Consider the following 14,893-nt stretch of genomic DNA (forward strand, 5'->3'; position numbering starts at 1 on the left):
AAGTGCTGCAGCAACAAATGATAAACAGAATGATAAATGAATCAAACATTAACCCCCAGTCAATAGGTCTGGGCAAACCCATCCCACTTAGGGTGATATTGGTTAAATCCATCATTCTCTTGGAATGTTCCCATGAGGAGCAGGCTCAAGACTGATTTGCATATGGCTGGGTATAAACTGGGGAGGTATAATGAGCAAAACAACAATGGATTTAACGAAGATCTCTTGACTGGGGGTGAATATTTGATTTATTCAGCATTCAGTCCATCATAAGTGGGAGGGGTATGCCCAGACGTGGGTCCCTTGCTCGCTGTGCCACTAGATTCAAAATAGCCATGCTGATGAGGGGTTATACTCCGAAACTGATCCCAGGATGCTTGTTTCCGGTCCAGGGAGGACCTTACTTAGCCGTTTGGGCTGGACTGTCCCATGAGGAGCAGGGTCAGGACTGATTTGTATATGGCAAGATCCAAACTGGGATGGCGTAGTGAGAAAAAGAACGATGGACTTAACCCAGATCTCTTGACTGGGAGTGAATGTTTGATTTATTCAGTATTCCGTCCATCATTTGTTGCTGCATCACTTTTATAAAGTGGACATTTTTCTGCTCTTACTGCTCTGTGTGCCTCCAGAATGACTACAATAAACGTCTAGGGTGGGGGACTGCTTCACTTTTTGCATTCCCTCTAGACAGCCACAAGAAGGTTAGGTGTGTTTGAGTACTTATCTGCATTCTGCTGACTCTTCGTGGGCAGGAAGAGAAGGAGGAGATGACACATCTGAATAGGCAGGGTTCTGTCCCCACACAAAGGCGTATTACCCCCTACTGATAGTCTGCAATCATGCAGCCAGATATAGCACTAATCTGATCTAAATTGGACTCCTGTAATGCCCTGTACATTAACATGCAACAAAAACTATTGACCAAATTGTAAACACTGCAAAACGCTGCAGTGTGTCTTTTATTTGGACTACCAAATATTGGTCAGCAATGTTTTGCACTTAGAGAGCTACACTGGTTACCCATGAAAAAAGAATAGCCTTCAAGGCTCTGTGTATTGCCTTTAAGACACTTTACAACACAGGACGAGAGTATCTAACACAAAACCTCTCCTGGTCTATCGCTACCAGGCCATTAAGCTCAGTGGCCGCCAAGAATGTTATAGTTCCCAAATTTAGGAACTCCCACTGGGGACTCAAAAGCTTTGTTGTTTGCACAATAAGTCTGTGGATCTTTCTCCCTTTCAAATTGAAGGAAATTATCTTTTACAGTTCAGGAAATATATTAAAACATGGCTCTTTAATCAAAATAATTGTGTTTATTTTGTTAGGTTTATTAGTAAAAATTACAGTTCTCACTGGTTTCTTAAACAAGGCAGCGTCAAGATACCCCAGCCGCGGTCGGTAGTAGGAGTAACTGCAGGGCGGTGACGTGGGGAGGGGGAGGGGCAGGGTGGGGGGTAGTAAACTATGGATTACGGAGGTTTACAGGTAAGTTAACATATAAAGTAATAAAACGAATTTCGACCGCGGCTGAGATACCCTCTGGTATTCGAGCGCTTTATAAGAATAAATAATATAACAGGACTGGGAAACAATGGCCTCTCTGCACTTCAGAGACACTTCTCTAAAGTCATCCCCAGCTCAAATGCACAGATGGGTATAAGCACTGGGTCACGTTGGAACAGTATGTTGTTATAGATGGCACTCATAACATGAGTGTCAAAAACTACAATCACAATGAAAAATCAGTCCACACATGTTATTGTCGACGTTTCAACCCCTTTAGCACAATTATTTAGATCAGGGCCACCATCAGGACATAATAAAGATAGGAGACACCAAGGAATTGGGGCAAAGAGACCCACAACTGTGGATGTGTCAAACGCAGCATCAACGAACTGTATTAAATAAGCACCTAATTATGCCATAATTCCTTACAGGCACGGATGACGCTTGTGTCCCATCTGAGCACCAAAAGCGGATTTCTGGCCCAACAGTTCAAGGAAAAGTGGTCTGCATGCAATATTAGCTTTTATCTGCGTTCTTTGAGCATAAATAAACCATATATATGAGACTTTGCAAACTGATGGAAGAGAGTCAAATTATATTCATCTCTCCTTGTGAGAAGAAAAGCTTAGAATAAAATATCATTAATAAAACAAGGAATCATAAAGAAAGTGATTGAAGACAGGCATCTGTCATAAAAGGATGACAATACATAAAATTAAAAATAATTCTACCCGAAAGCTGTGCAGTCAAGACCAACAAACTAAATTAAAATGGCTGCATTTGATAACACACTACAAAGTTGTTTCTGTTGACAAAACTGGCTTCACCATTTCCTCATTTTAAGCACCAGCCTCAAGAAAGAGTACACAGTTTATAGCAATCTCCTTCAATCCCACAGTTTGTAAAGAATGCAAAGCTTCCATGTAACAATGCAGGAAGTGCCTAATTAAAAATGGTTTAAGAACCATAGCTCTATGAGGAGCAGAAAAATGCAGAAAAACATGACATATAAAGTGCTTTGGACTGACAAGTGATTGCACGGACAAGGCACTAAATTACATAACCAGTCAAAGACTGCATACACCTGAAGGGATCGAGCAGCAAATATTGGATGTCAGAAGAGTTTGCAGACACCTAACCCATCTTTCTTCCTCCCAGAATGTGTAGCATATGTCCCTCAGTGTCTTCTTGGGTATGGTGGGCAGGAATCGGAGGGGCTCTTCAAATAAATCCTGCCTGCCCATGGCCAGAGTCAAGTCCTTAATACCACTCAACCAAGGAATCTCTAAAGACTGTGAATGAGACAGACAATCCTTAATTGGCAATCTGTTTAGGGAGAGAGCCTCATTTACCCAAATCCAAAGCCACAGCATCAGTGGAGAGGTCCTTAAAATATCCTTGAGGAAAGTAAACCCTAACTCCCTGTGTTAAATAAATGAGGGAGTGGACTGTGGTAGCCCCAGAGGGCGCTGTGTGAATTTATTTTCAGTAGTCTATAATAGTGTTAAAGCCTGAAAGCCCCACACTCCAGCACCATAGGTTCCAGACTTACATATTTAGCTTGACAAATGGCCAACATGTTGGTGATTGATCTTTTGCCTAGTTTTGCTGCAAAGGAGTACACTGCATTAATACTCCTTGCAAGCTGGTTATTTGTATTATCTATCTGTGGGAACCAGGACCCCTGCAGTTAAAGGTTTCCCCAAAGTAATTAAAGTTAGCCACATCAATAAAAGGGGTTGCCTGGAGCTAAAAAGCTGACCTCAGCCCTGACCTGTGGCCACAGGATATTATGAACGACTTGCTGGTATTAGTCTTCATATCTAATCCCTCCATGAAACAGGTTAAGGCATTCAGAAGATGCTACAGAGCTATCAGTGTATGATCCATGATGACAGCATACAATAGCGCAGGTATAGGACAACTGTCTATCTGGGGCATGTCCCTGCACCTTAAGATTAATGTCCTCTCGAAATGGTTTATGTATAGGGAAAATAAAAACAGTGCTAGCACACATCCTTGTCTAACACCTCTACTCACCCTGAATGATTCAGAGTACTCCACTCCAAAATCAAACCTAACAAGAGCATTGGAGGTGCGGTAAATACCTGATGGCGTTAATGACTGCTCTGTCTATATGCAGGCCTTCCATGATACCCCCAATTTCCAGTGGAATATGTGATGGAACTCGACAAGTTCATAAATCCCAGGTACGAAGTGCCACCCTTGGTGATTTAATATTTCCTCAGGAAAAGGCACAGGTTAATACACTGATCTTCTGTCCCTATCCCTCTTCTGACCTATACTGGATGTCTGATAGAGCGCCGTTCTCCTCTGCCCAGTTTTCCAGGCGTGATAACTGGATGCTGCCCAGTACCTTCACTGTAGAGTCCAGAGGGAAATGGGGCAGTAGCCGCCAGTATCCTCCTGATTACCCTTCTTGAAGATCGGAACAATGAGTGAGATAGACCTGGAAGGATGCTTGGTGGAAATGCTCACTGCTCTAAGAACAAAAGCAACAAGAAGGGCCCATAATTCCAGATTGCTGTTCCAAAGGTCCAGAAGGACCCGATCCGGGCCAGGAGCAATATTTGAATACCCTGGAACAGCGAATGAGGCACCGCCATTATCGTATCTACTGGAATAAACTTCCTTGAAGAAATCAGCCCAGTCATGGCTGGTTATGGGGAGCATTGGTATCCTTAAGAAAAGGTTGATTGATAATACACCAAAAGACCTTCTGATTATTTCTAAGTAATGCTCCCTGAAGCAACTCCCCGGCTTGTAATCTGAGGGTTTCTTTCCGGGCAGTAATCGCTTTCTTATATAACTTCCTGTAGCGTGCAACTTCAACAGAAGACCTGGGCAGAGCGTGAAGTGTGACCATCAGTTCTTTATGGAGCTTTGAGCAAGATGCATCAAATCAATCCTTTGCCCTCCCAGAGCCCTCGTGGGAAGCCTTAAGTAGTGCACATGAGACTGCTTCTGAGAGGTTGGTAATGCATCTTTAATGCTATCTGCATCAGCCTCTGCATCCAGACAGGTTTCCAGTAAGGCACAATTGCCTTTGACTAACTGTTTCAGGGTGGACAAATTCCCATTTAATAGGAGTGCCCTTTGTCTTGTTAGCAGTGATGCCAGTGATTCTCCTAGAGAAACCCACCTAGGCCCGCCAATCCCTGATATCATTGTCAAGGCTTTGGCAAAGGTGATCGCCCATGGCGAGGTTTTGTATAAGCTGTTCCCCAACCCTGGCAGCTAGAGTTGAAGACAGTACAATGAAATCAATTCCTGAGCCCAGCCCTTTACCCAAAAAATTCAGGAGACATTTACCATGCATGGAGCTACGTGTTTATTTCCAAAGCACAAATTAAATTTCATCATTAGATAGTTAAAAGTACTGCTTAGTGCATCTTGGGAAAAGTGGAGAAAAGGATTCCCTTCACAAGTCAGCATGCAGCATCTCGCTCGCTGCAGAGTTGCAAAGCTCCTCCTCCAAACTATATCTAGAAATCAATAACGTGATTGTAGATCTTTCAGTGCTATTCATTCAAATGATCTTGTGTTGTCATATTCCTGTGCATTTTAAAATACCACCCATATAACCAACACGTGGTTGGCGGTGGTAAACCACTTTTTCAGGCCTTAATAGAAACATATATTACATAAACATTGATGTTGGACAGACACCCATACCCTAAGTAACTTTATTAACATATCACCTAATGACATACATGTTACATGTTCCATAATAGCTGTAGTTGTATATCAAATGTAAACATTGTCAATATAGTGGAAAAAAACATAATTCCTTTCAGCATAAAGCAAAACTTATCCCAAGTTAATTAATTCCCTCACAAGTAAATCTGGCCCTGTTACATTTATATTTGGACTTGGCCCATATTGTGGTGGTGATGTCAGTTATGTGTTTTCAGAGTGACATGAGCTACTTGTGACATAATAACTACGATAACATTGACATTATGTTACCATAGATGCAGCAGATGTACACTCTGTTTCACTACAGTCAGTCGCACCCTTGAAATACATAGTCATATTGTTGAACCAGCTCCCATTACTGCAGTGCTATGTTCAGGATCCAAAACGTTTCTTATTTATAAAAAGTCCCTGGTCATTTTACCATAAAAGTGTTCTGCGAAAAAGTACTTTAGATAGGAAATGTTTGACTAGCCACTTTCAATCTCAATTTCAATCTCAATTGTAGTTTAGACATGAAAGGTTTTCACAGAGGCTAGCACTTTCAGTACAAGTGACACATGAATTTGTTTTTACAATACAATCACATACTGTTACCTTAAGCAATGCAGTGTCCTAATAAAATGCTGTTGCTAATAAAGGAAAATATTTAGTTTTTCAGGCTAAATCTGTTTCCACCTAAATCTTATTCTGTATGTGCAGGCACTGTGCAGAGGAAAGGCCATTCAATAGGCATGCTCCCCCTAATTTGTATATTTCAAAGTCTTAATATTTGACCATTGGTATGGTCTGAGTCCAGTCTGACAAAGCCCATTCCAAAGTGATCTGTACAAATAAAATACACAATAGCCCTTTAATCCAGCCTTTTCCAAAACAATTTCCATTAATTTATTTTCATAAAAAACATGAATCATATTTACAATATAGATATGCATAATAACCATTTTTCATCTAGAAAAACATCTTGAAAATTGTGAATGAATGAATGAAATTACTTTGATTTGATTTGGTTTGAATCATAAAAGGGCGTCACATCCACCAATATGCATAAAATACACAAGCAATTATATCAATACTTTAAATACATTAGTTAACATGAACCTTATTAATATTTTGCATTAAAACAAGTTTAAGAAGGAATACACTGGGTCCAAGTGAAGACTGGTACCATTGGTAAATCCAGTAATATCTCCAAGATACAGTGCATAGTGCTGTAGGCTAATGGGCTGCAAAAATGTTCGATTACACTTTATCACCTTGTATCCCCAGCTGGTTCAAAGTGTCTATCGTTCTTTTCTCGTCCCTTTGCCGCTATACTCAGAAACTTTATTGCCTTGCATGCCAACTATACTGTCGAGCCTCCTAGGCATTTTATTACAGCGGATCTGCAAGTCCTTATTTGTTCTTTTTTCATTAATGTCCGCAGGAGGGCTTTCCTTATGTGTAGTAATGCCGGAAATGTACATAGTAGGTGGAGTAGTGACTCTTCTCCTTGGCCACAAAGGCCACAAAGGCGGCAACCCATTGTGGGCCATACCCGTTTCCATTTTGGAATAAGATCTTTTGATGAATAAACAGCCAGTCTCAATAAAATCAGTTTCTGCTTTTTTTGATTTACGAAATGTTTTGTTAGGTATGGTTTGGGAGTTAGCATTTTATATGTTGGCATTACCATCCATGCGTTGGTTTTTGAAGTCGAGGAGGCTTTGTCTATTACCTGAGATTGTAACTTGATGGTATTATTTACTATTTGTTTAAATTCAGGATAAGACGATGTTGTATTCCAAGCGTCCTCTAGTTTTAGGGCTGCGATGGATTGTTTTAAGGAAAAGCAGACTTTGTTAATCGATCTGGATTGCTTTTCAACCTCCAGCCAGCAATAGTGGTCTAAAGAGTCTTCCTCCACTGCCCTCATTCTCCAATAATATTTGGCAAGGGCCCCTTGTCTTGTTGGAATCTGATTTTATAACCCAAATTCCAATCTGATCAAGGCTTGTGGAATATAGCGCGAAATTAAAAATATTCTTAAAGAGGCTGGTTTGCGCGGTGTTTAAGGCTTTTGTATTTAGGAGTTCAGATCCATACGTGATTGATGGCAAGAATTTTGCTGCCACCGTTTTTTTGGCAAGATTTTAAATGCAAATAGTAGCTGTTTTGTTTTGACTTTCCCTAGTTCTAGATGTTGCTTGAAATTGAGATGTTGATCTAGCAGATATTTGTATGTTCCCATCTGGTCCAGGGGGTCGTTGTTTATCGTCCAGGTAAATTTTGGTTGTTTTGTATTTGAGCTTGAAAAACACATAACCTTTGTCTTTCAAAAATGTATGACTAGTTGGACTGAAGCTGTGTATAGTGCTAGTTGATTTATCAAGCGCTGTAGTCTTCTAGGCGTTTGATAGTGCAACACGATGTTGTCAGCATATTGCAGGCTTGTTGTTTGGACGTTGTCCAATTTTGGGGGGTACCCTTGTGTTAGACAAAGGTTGTTGTCTAGGTCGGCTGTATAGATGTTGAATAAACACGGGGCTAAGACGCACCCCTGCTTTAAGCCGTTTACGGTCATGATTTTGTTTGTTAGACTTCGACCATCCCCCATTTTTATTTGGACCACTGTTTTCGAGTGGAGATTGATGATTGCGTCTAACAATTTTGTGGGGGCTCACAAGACTTCATTTTTGCCCATAGCATGGATCTTGGGACCTTGTCAAAAACTGCTTTGAGGTCTACAAAACGGGTGTACACAACCTTTGAATTAGCTATAGCTTGATTGGCCAAGAGCGTAACAGCTGATAAATTTGTTAGGGTGCCCATCCCGGCTCGAAAGCCTGTTTGTGTGTTGGGGATCAGTCTTGTGCAATTGACTTTGTCCTCTAGCTCTTTCAGCAGATTGGTTGCATAGATGTTTGCCTTAACATCAATAAGGGCAATTAATCTGTAGTTGGAAGGCTCAGAACGAGCCCCTGGTTTATATATTGGTTGCAGGATACTTCCTCGCCAGGAATCTGGAATGATACCGGTCTCTAGTGTGTATGCAAACAGCGAGGTTAAACGCACGGACCAGAATGCTGGGTCTTTTTTAAATAAGGCGTTGGGCTGACCATTTGGTCTCGGGGCCCCATCATATCTTTGTTTTTATATGGCATTCGAAACCTTTTTTGGAGTGATCTGTAGATGGTAATCTTGAGGGTCAGGCCTGACAGTTTGATTTGAAGGTAAAGGTGATTTATCAGTTTTGGTGTATAGGTCATGGGCTCTATTCTTTGATTACTTCTGGATGCTGGGGCCTTGGAGGTCAGTCCCGGAATGATGGTCGTTCGTGTCCCTTTGTTTAAGGTGGGCTTATTGATACTTGTCTCCTTCGATGTTTTGTTTATGACGGAGGCCCCTGAAAATTGTGCAAAAGATGCTTTGTGCAGTTCTTTTCAGGCACATTAAATATTTAAGGTGCTGTGTAATAATGAGCTCATTTATTAAAGTAATCTATTCAAAATAGAAAATAAATTGAAATTAACATAAAAGCATATGTTTACAATTAATATTGACCACCAATACAAATAGCACTTTTTTAAAGAGAGAACAGAAAATAAAATTGTATTTCAAACAAAGCATGTAAGGCAAAAGAAATAGAATATAGTGCAAATATCACAGTTCAGCTTCACAGTCTGCATCACTGTTTTGATTGGTAAGAGCTTTAGCTTGAATTTCCCTAAAGCCAAGTTAAGAAATGGATCACTCAGCAACATAAATTCCAGTGAAAGATATCAACAGACAAAAATGAATTCCTGGTTTAACACAGGCTATAAAATACAAGAAACGTATAGCAGCCTTCAAGTAGGAGGAATCAATACAAAGGTTTGGCCAGAAGGGTAATCCACAAACCTCATAATTCTTCAATCCCATAATTTTTCACATTTCTCATTGGATAATATTTACTTGGGTGAGGTCCTTCTCGATCCTATTAGTGCCATTTAGCCATAAATAAGCCTTAATATATGCCTTCAAATTATTTCTCCTATTAGTCATAATTGGCAAAAAGGCATTATAGGTTTACTTCTTGTTAACCTTTCGCATTGCCTCAGGGCTGAGAATAAAGGGAGGGTGCTGAACACTAGACAAATATTATAAAGGTATTCAAGCCAAGGGATCCTAGAGGAATGCAAGATGGAGCTGATATGTCTTAGTTCATAAGGAATCGCATTGCATTTTGCCAAGACGGACACCCACAAAGGAGAACAGTGCATTAATACTTCTTGAAAGCTGGTTATTTCTATTATCTATCTGCGGGACCCAGGAACCCCTGCAGTTACATTTTACCCCAAAGTATTTAAAGTTAGCCACATCAATAAAAATGGTTTCCTGGAGCTGTAAAGCTGGCCTCGGCCCTGACCTGTGGCCACAGAATATTACGAACTACTTGCTGGTGTTCATCTTCACATCTAGTTCCTCCATGAAACAAGCAAAGGCATTCAGAAGATGCTACAGCATCAGCGTACAATAGAGCAGGTATAGGACAACTGCCTATCTGGGGCATGTCCCTGCACCTAAGGCTAATTTCCTCTCTAAATGGTTTATGTATAGGGAAAATAAAAACAGTGCAAGGACACATCATTGTCTAACACCTCTATTCACTCTGAATGATTCAGAGCACTTCACGCCAAACCCAACAACAACATTGAAGTCACAGTAAATCAACAAAGTGATTGTAAGACCTTTCCGTGCTATCCATTCAAATGATCTGGTGTAATATTCCTGTGCATTTTAAAAATCACCAATACAGCCAACACGTGGTTTGCAGTGGTGAACCACTTTTTGAGGCCTGTACTGGAAACATATATTACATAAACATTGATGTTGTACAGACATCCATACCCTAAGTTACTTCATCTACCATCACCAAATGACACACATGTTACATGTTCCATCATAGCTGTAACTGCATATCAAATGTAAACATTGAGCAATAGTCAATATAATGGAAAAAGCATAATTGCTTCTCTTATTTCAGCATTAAGCAAAACTTATTCCAAGTTCATTGATTCCCTCACAAGTAAATCTGGCCCTGGTACATTTATATTTGAACTTGGCCCATATTGTGGTGGTGATGTCAGTTATGTGTTTTCAGGGTGACATGAGCTACTTGTGACATAATTACTACCCTAACATTGACATTATGTTACCATAGATGCAGCAAATGTACACTGTTTCACTACAGTCAGTCTTGAAATACATAGTCATATTGTTGAACCAGCTCCCATTACTGCAGTGCTATGTTCAGCATCCATAAGGTTTCTTATTTATAAACAGTCCCTGGTCATTTTACCATAACAGTATTTTGCGAAAAGTGCTTTAGATAGGAAATGTTTGCCTAGCCAATTTCAATCTCAATTTCAGTCACACTGTCTTGGAAATTGTAATTTAGACATGAGAGGTTTTCTCAGAGGTTAGCACTCTTAGTACAAGTGACACATGAATTTGCTTTTACAATACAATCACACACTGTTACCTTAAGCAATGCAGTGTCCTAATAAAATGCTGTTGCTAATAATAAAATATTTTTTACAGTTTCAGGCTAAATCTGTTTGAACCTGAATCTTATTCTGAACGTGCAGGCACTGTGCAGAGGAAAGACCATCCAATGGGCATGCTACCCCTAATTCGTATATTTCAAAGTCTTAATATTTGACCATTGACATGGTCTGATTCCAGTCTGGCAAAGCCCATTCAAAAGTGATCTGTAAAAATAAAATAGACAATACCCCTTTGGTCCAGCCTTTTCCGAAACTATTTCCATAAAAAAAATGTCATTAAAAAACATAAATCATATACACAAAATAGATATGCATAATAACCATTTTTTATCTACAAAAGCATTTTGAAAATTGTGCAAAAGATGCTTTGTGCAGTTTTTTTGAGGCACAATAAATATTTAAGGTGCTGTGTAATAATGAGCTCATTTATTGAAGTAAGCTATTCAAAATAGAAAATAAATTGAAATAACATAAGAGCATATGTTTACCATTAATATTGACCACCAATACAAATAGCACTTTTTTAAAGAGAGAACAGAAAATAAAATTTTATTTCAAACAATGCATGTAAGGCAAAATAAATAGAATATAGTGCAAAAATCACAGTTTAACTTTACAGTCTGCATCACTGTTTTGATTGGTTAGAGCTTTAGCTTGAATTTCCCTAAAGCCATGTTAAGAAATGGATCACTCAGCAACATAAATTTCAGTGCAAGATATCAACAGACAAAATGAATCTCTGGTTTAACACAAGTTATAAAATACAAGCAAAGTATAACAGTCTTCAAGAAGGAGATATCAATACAAAGGAATGGCCAGAAGGGTAATCCACAAACCTCATTATTCTTCAATCCCATAATTCTTGACATTTCTCATAGAATAATATTTACTTGGGTGAGGTCCTTCTTGATCCTATTAGTGCCATTTAGCCATAAAATAAGCCTTAATATATGCCTGCAAAGTATTCCTCTTATTACTCTTAATTGACAAAAAGGCATTATAGGTTTACTTCTTGTTAACCTTTCACATTGCCTCAGGGCTGAGAATAAAGGGAGGGTGCTGAACACCAGACCAATATTATAAAGGTATTCAAGCCAAGGGATCCTAGAGGAATGCCAGATGGGAAGGATATGTCTTAGTTCATAAGGAATTGTATTGCATTTTGCCAAGATGGACACCCACAATAACAAACGTTTATGATTAATTTGATCACTTAGATACCACTACAACGGTTCTTGATGAAGTATGTGAATTGTGGTGAAGTTTTTGCTATTGTATACCATTCCTCACTCTATCAGCACACTAGACGGCCATTTAAATTTGCTTAACTCAGCCCATTAAGTCCTCAGTGATACCTGACATAATATATTTGCGCCACATATGAAAAAATATGGTGTAGGATAAATCATTCTAACATTCTCTCCTTCATTAGTCAGCATTAACGCTGCACTAAATGTTGGAGAGCTTTGCTACAGACGATTTTATCTGTTAAATAGAACATTATTATGTTGTATTTCTGTTTTGCAAATGGTGTCCAAATATTTTCTAATTATAATTTGTGACTAATCCAGCTGTAGTGCCAAAGGATACACTAGAAGGCCATTGTTCACAACCAGGGCATAATGAACTTGGTGAAAGACATCTATCACCCAAAATCACAGAAGAAGCACAAATAGTGCTCACCAGTAGCGGTCCGTAGAGGGAGTTCCGTGGGGCGGTGAGGCGGGGCGGGGGAGGGGCAGGGTGGGGGAATGTAAACAACGGAATATGGATGAACAGAGGTAAGTACACATTTAAATAAATAAAACGAATTTCGTTGCGCGCGCTGCATCTTTGTCCTATAAATTACACCTATCTCTTAGATATGAGTTTACAAAAGACTTAGATAGACCTTTTCTGACACTAGGTAAAGAAGATACAAACAATCCCTTCAAGATCTATGTTGTCTTTGTCAAAATTTATTTGTGGTTATCACCAATGGCATGCTAGTTTTCCTTTTAGAAAACCATGCTTGTCCCACTGGAACATCAAAGCCACTTAAAATAGAGGTAACGTAGAAGAGGACAATTGCCTGGCTTATTAGAGTACATATTCTGCTATGTACAATGGTACGGTTTATCCTTCATAGGTGTTACATTTTTGTGCCTAGGACATTGAATCAGTACTTGGATTTCCTGTTTTGTTAATGAAGTACTTTTTAATTTTTTTTTTAGATTTATAACATGGAATAATTAACATTTATAATCAGATATTCATATGTAGTGCCTTATTTTGATGTCGGGCAGTCTTGCATCTGGGCAACACCGTTGCGGATACGGGTCTGACCGACCTCTGGTCAGTGTCCCGGACGCTGAATTTTGATGCGACTGCACATGATGCTGTCACAACTTCCTTTTCTTAATGGGAGCTTGTGCTGCAATCAGAAACCGGGTGCGCACAAGCTACTATACAGAAAAGGGAGTTTGAGTTCATCCCTGTACCGCGTGGTAGGCACCTCACAGTTCCTGCCACGCGGTACAGGAATGAACAGGGAGCACTATAGATTCCCCCCTTTGTCCCCCAACCGGAGGCTGCTGGCTGGACGGGGCCCCAAAGTCGCTTTTTGACAAGGTTTCCAGGTCAGAAAGCATGGCATGGAAACCCTGCCCGAAACCAATCATCATAATCCGGACGGCGTAAAATGCAGTCCATGGGGATTACGTGCTGGCTCTGACTGGCAGATGGGCTCCTTGAGCCCTGCAGAAGCCAGCCGGAATGTCCGGCTGGTTTCAAAACTGACAGCCTCCATTGTAATTAAGCTGTTGGTTTTGAAACCACAATGAGGCCCTGAGTTTCTCAGTTCTTCACATAGCCCATTTGCTTAAAGCATCTCCTAGGAAAACGTAATGTTTCAAATAAACAGCAGCATGGTGTTTGTAGTACAATAAAACATTGTCCACAACCTCATATTTTAAAGTTTATGAAGTAACAAGAAAGATATTGACATAGCATAATATAATGTAACGTAATATAATATAATACATTGCATACCCTTCAAATATCGTAAACTCCATAATCAATGTACCTGCATATGCAAAACGTTTTGCCATGATACCAGTAAATATTCACTGTGACCATGAGGAATTTTCCCCATATTGCCTCTAATTTCGGAAGATTGTAATTGATTCTATATGTATAAGTAGCCATGTCAAACACCGAAGGGGTCAACACCTGTAGTGTATTCTAGTGTTGCAGTATGCCAAACTTTTCCTCCTCCAATGATGTGGAAGGCTATCTATCGGTGCATTATGAGAGGTGTGTAAGGTTGCTGGTGTTCTGGAGTATGACAATACTGGCAATGAAGAGTGTAGTGAGCCCAAAGTAGGATTCAAAGTCTGCCAATATATTTATGTCCGAATTTGGCATTCCCTTCACATACATATACACTTTGTTTCAACATTCATGAAATCTACAGCATTTTGAATTCGGACTTAGGTGTGCTTCCTGCATCTGAGTTGACAACCAGTGCCCCTCAGTAGGCCTATGGACTCCTCTACTTTGCTACTTTGACAGTATAGATGACACCAACCCTTTCTTTAAATTAAACAAAAAAGTCTATACCTAATACCTAAAGAGCTGCCTGCACCCTACACCCCCCAGAGGACAGATAGGGGTAACTTCCCTAATCGACTTTACCCCGTGTTGGGGAAGAAAGTCTGTTGGGATTTTATGGGGTATGCAGTCCAAACCAGCACTGGCTGGCCCTCACTCAATTAATTATTTTAAACAGTTATCACTGGTATCTAGTGTTGCGCGAAGGCCAAACGCGAGGATGGGCTACCCGTCACTCCATTACATGCATTAAACAAATAGCTCTGGTGTTTAGTTGACTTATTGTCAACCGGGGTGGGGCAGATTTTGGTCTAACACCCCGAATTTACCCCTCCAGTGGGACAGACACACTGTGGTAGACCGTGGTGATCAGGGAGCACAATTGCCAAAGATGCAATCAAGTGCTAGAATGGTGCCTAGTCAGCAGATTTCTGCTTGGGAATCTTTGTCCTGTGACAATCCTCAAGCAGGGATCCACTGGGAAGAGGTACCATTTGAAAGAGGAGCTCCTCCTCCATTGCGGTTGGTGCTCAGGTGCCTTAGCA

At 40.1% G+C, this 14,893-nt stretch overlaps 1 protein-coding gene across 1 annotated transcript in view; it reads left to right on the forward strand.

The window, feature by feature from the left end:
- The window catches only part of CSMD3 (CUB and Sushi multiple domains 3), a 2,836,509-nt gene that overhangs the window by 2,326,114 nt on the left and 495,502 nt on the right, over positions 1-14,893 (forward strand). The gene's annotated exons all lie outside the window — the stretch shown is intronic.

Source organism: Triturus cristatus, chromosome 5_1 (assembly GCF_964204655.1).
Source record: "Triturus cristatus chromosome 5_1, aTriCri1.1, whole genome shotgun sequence".
NCBI lineage: Eukaryota > Metazoa > Chordata > Amphibia > Caudata > Salamandridae > Triturus > Triturus cristatus.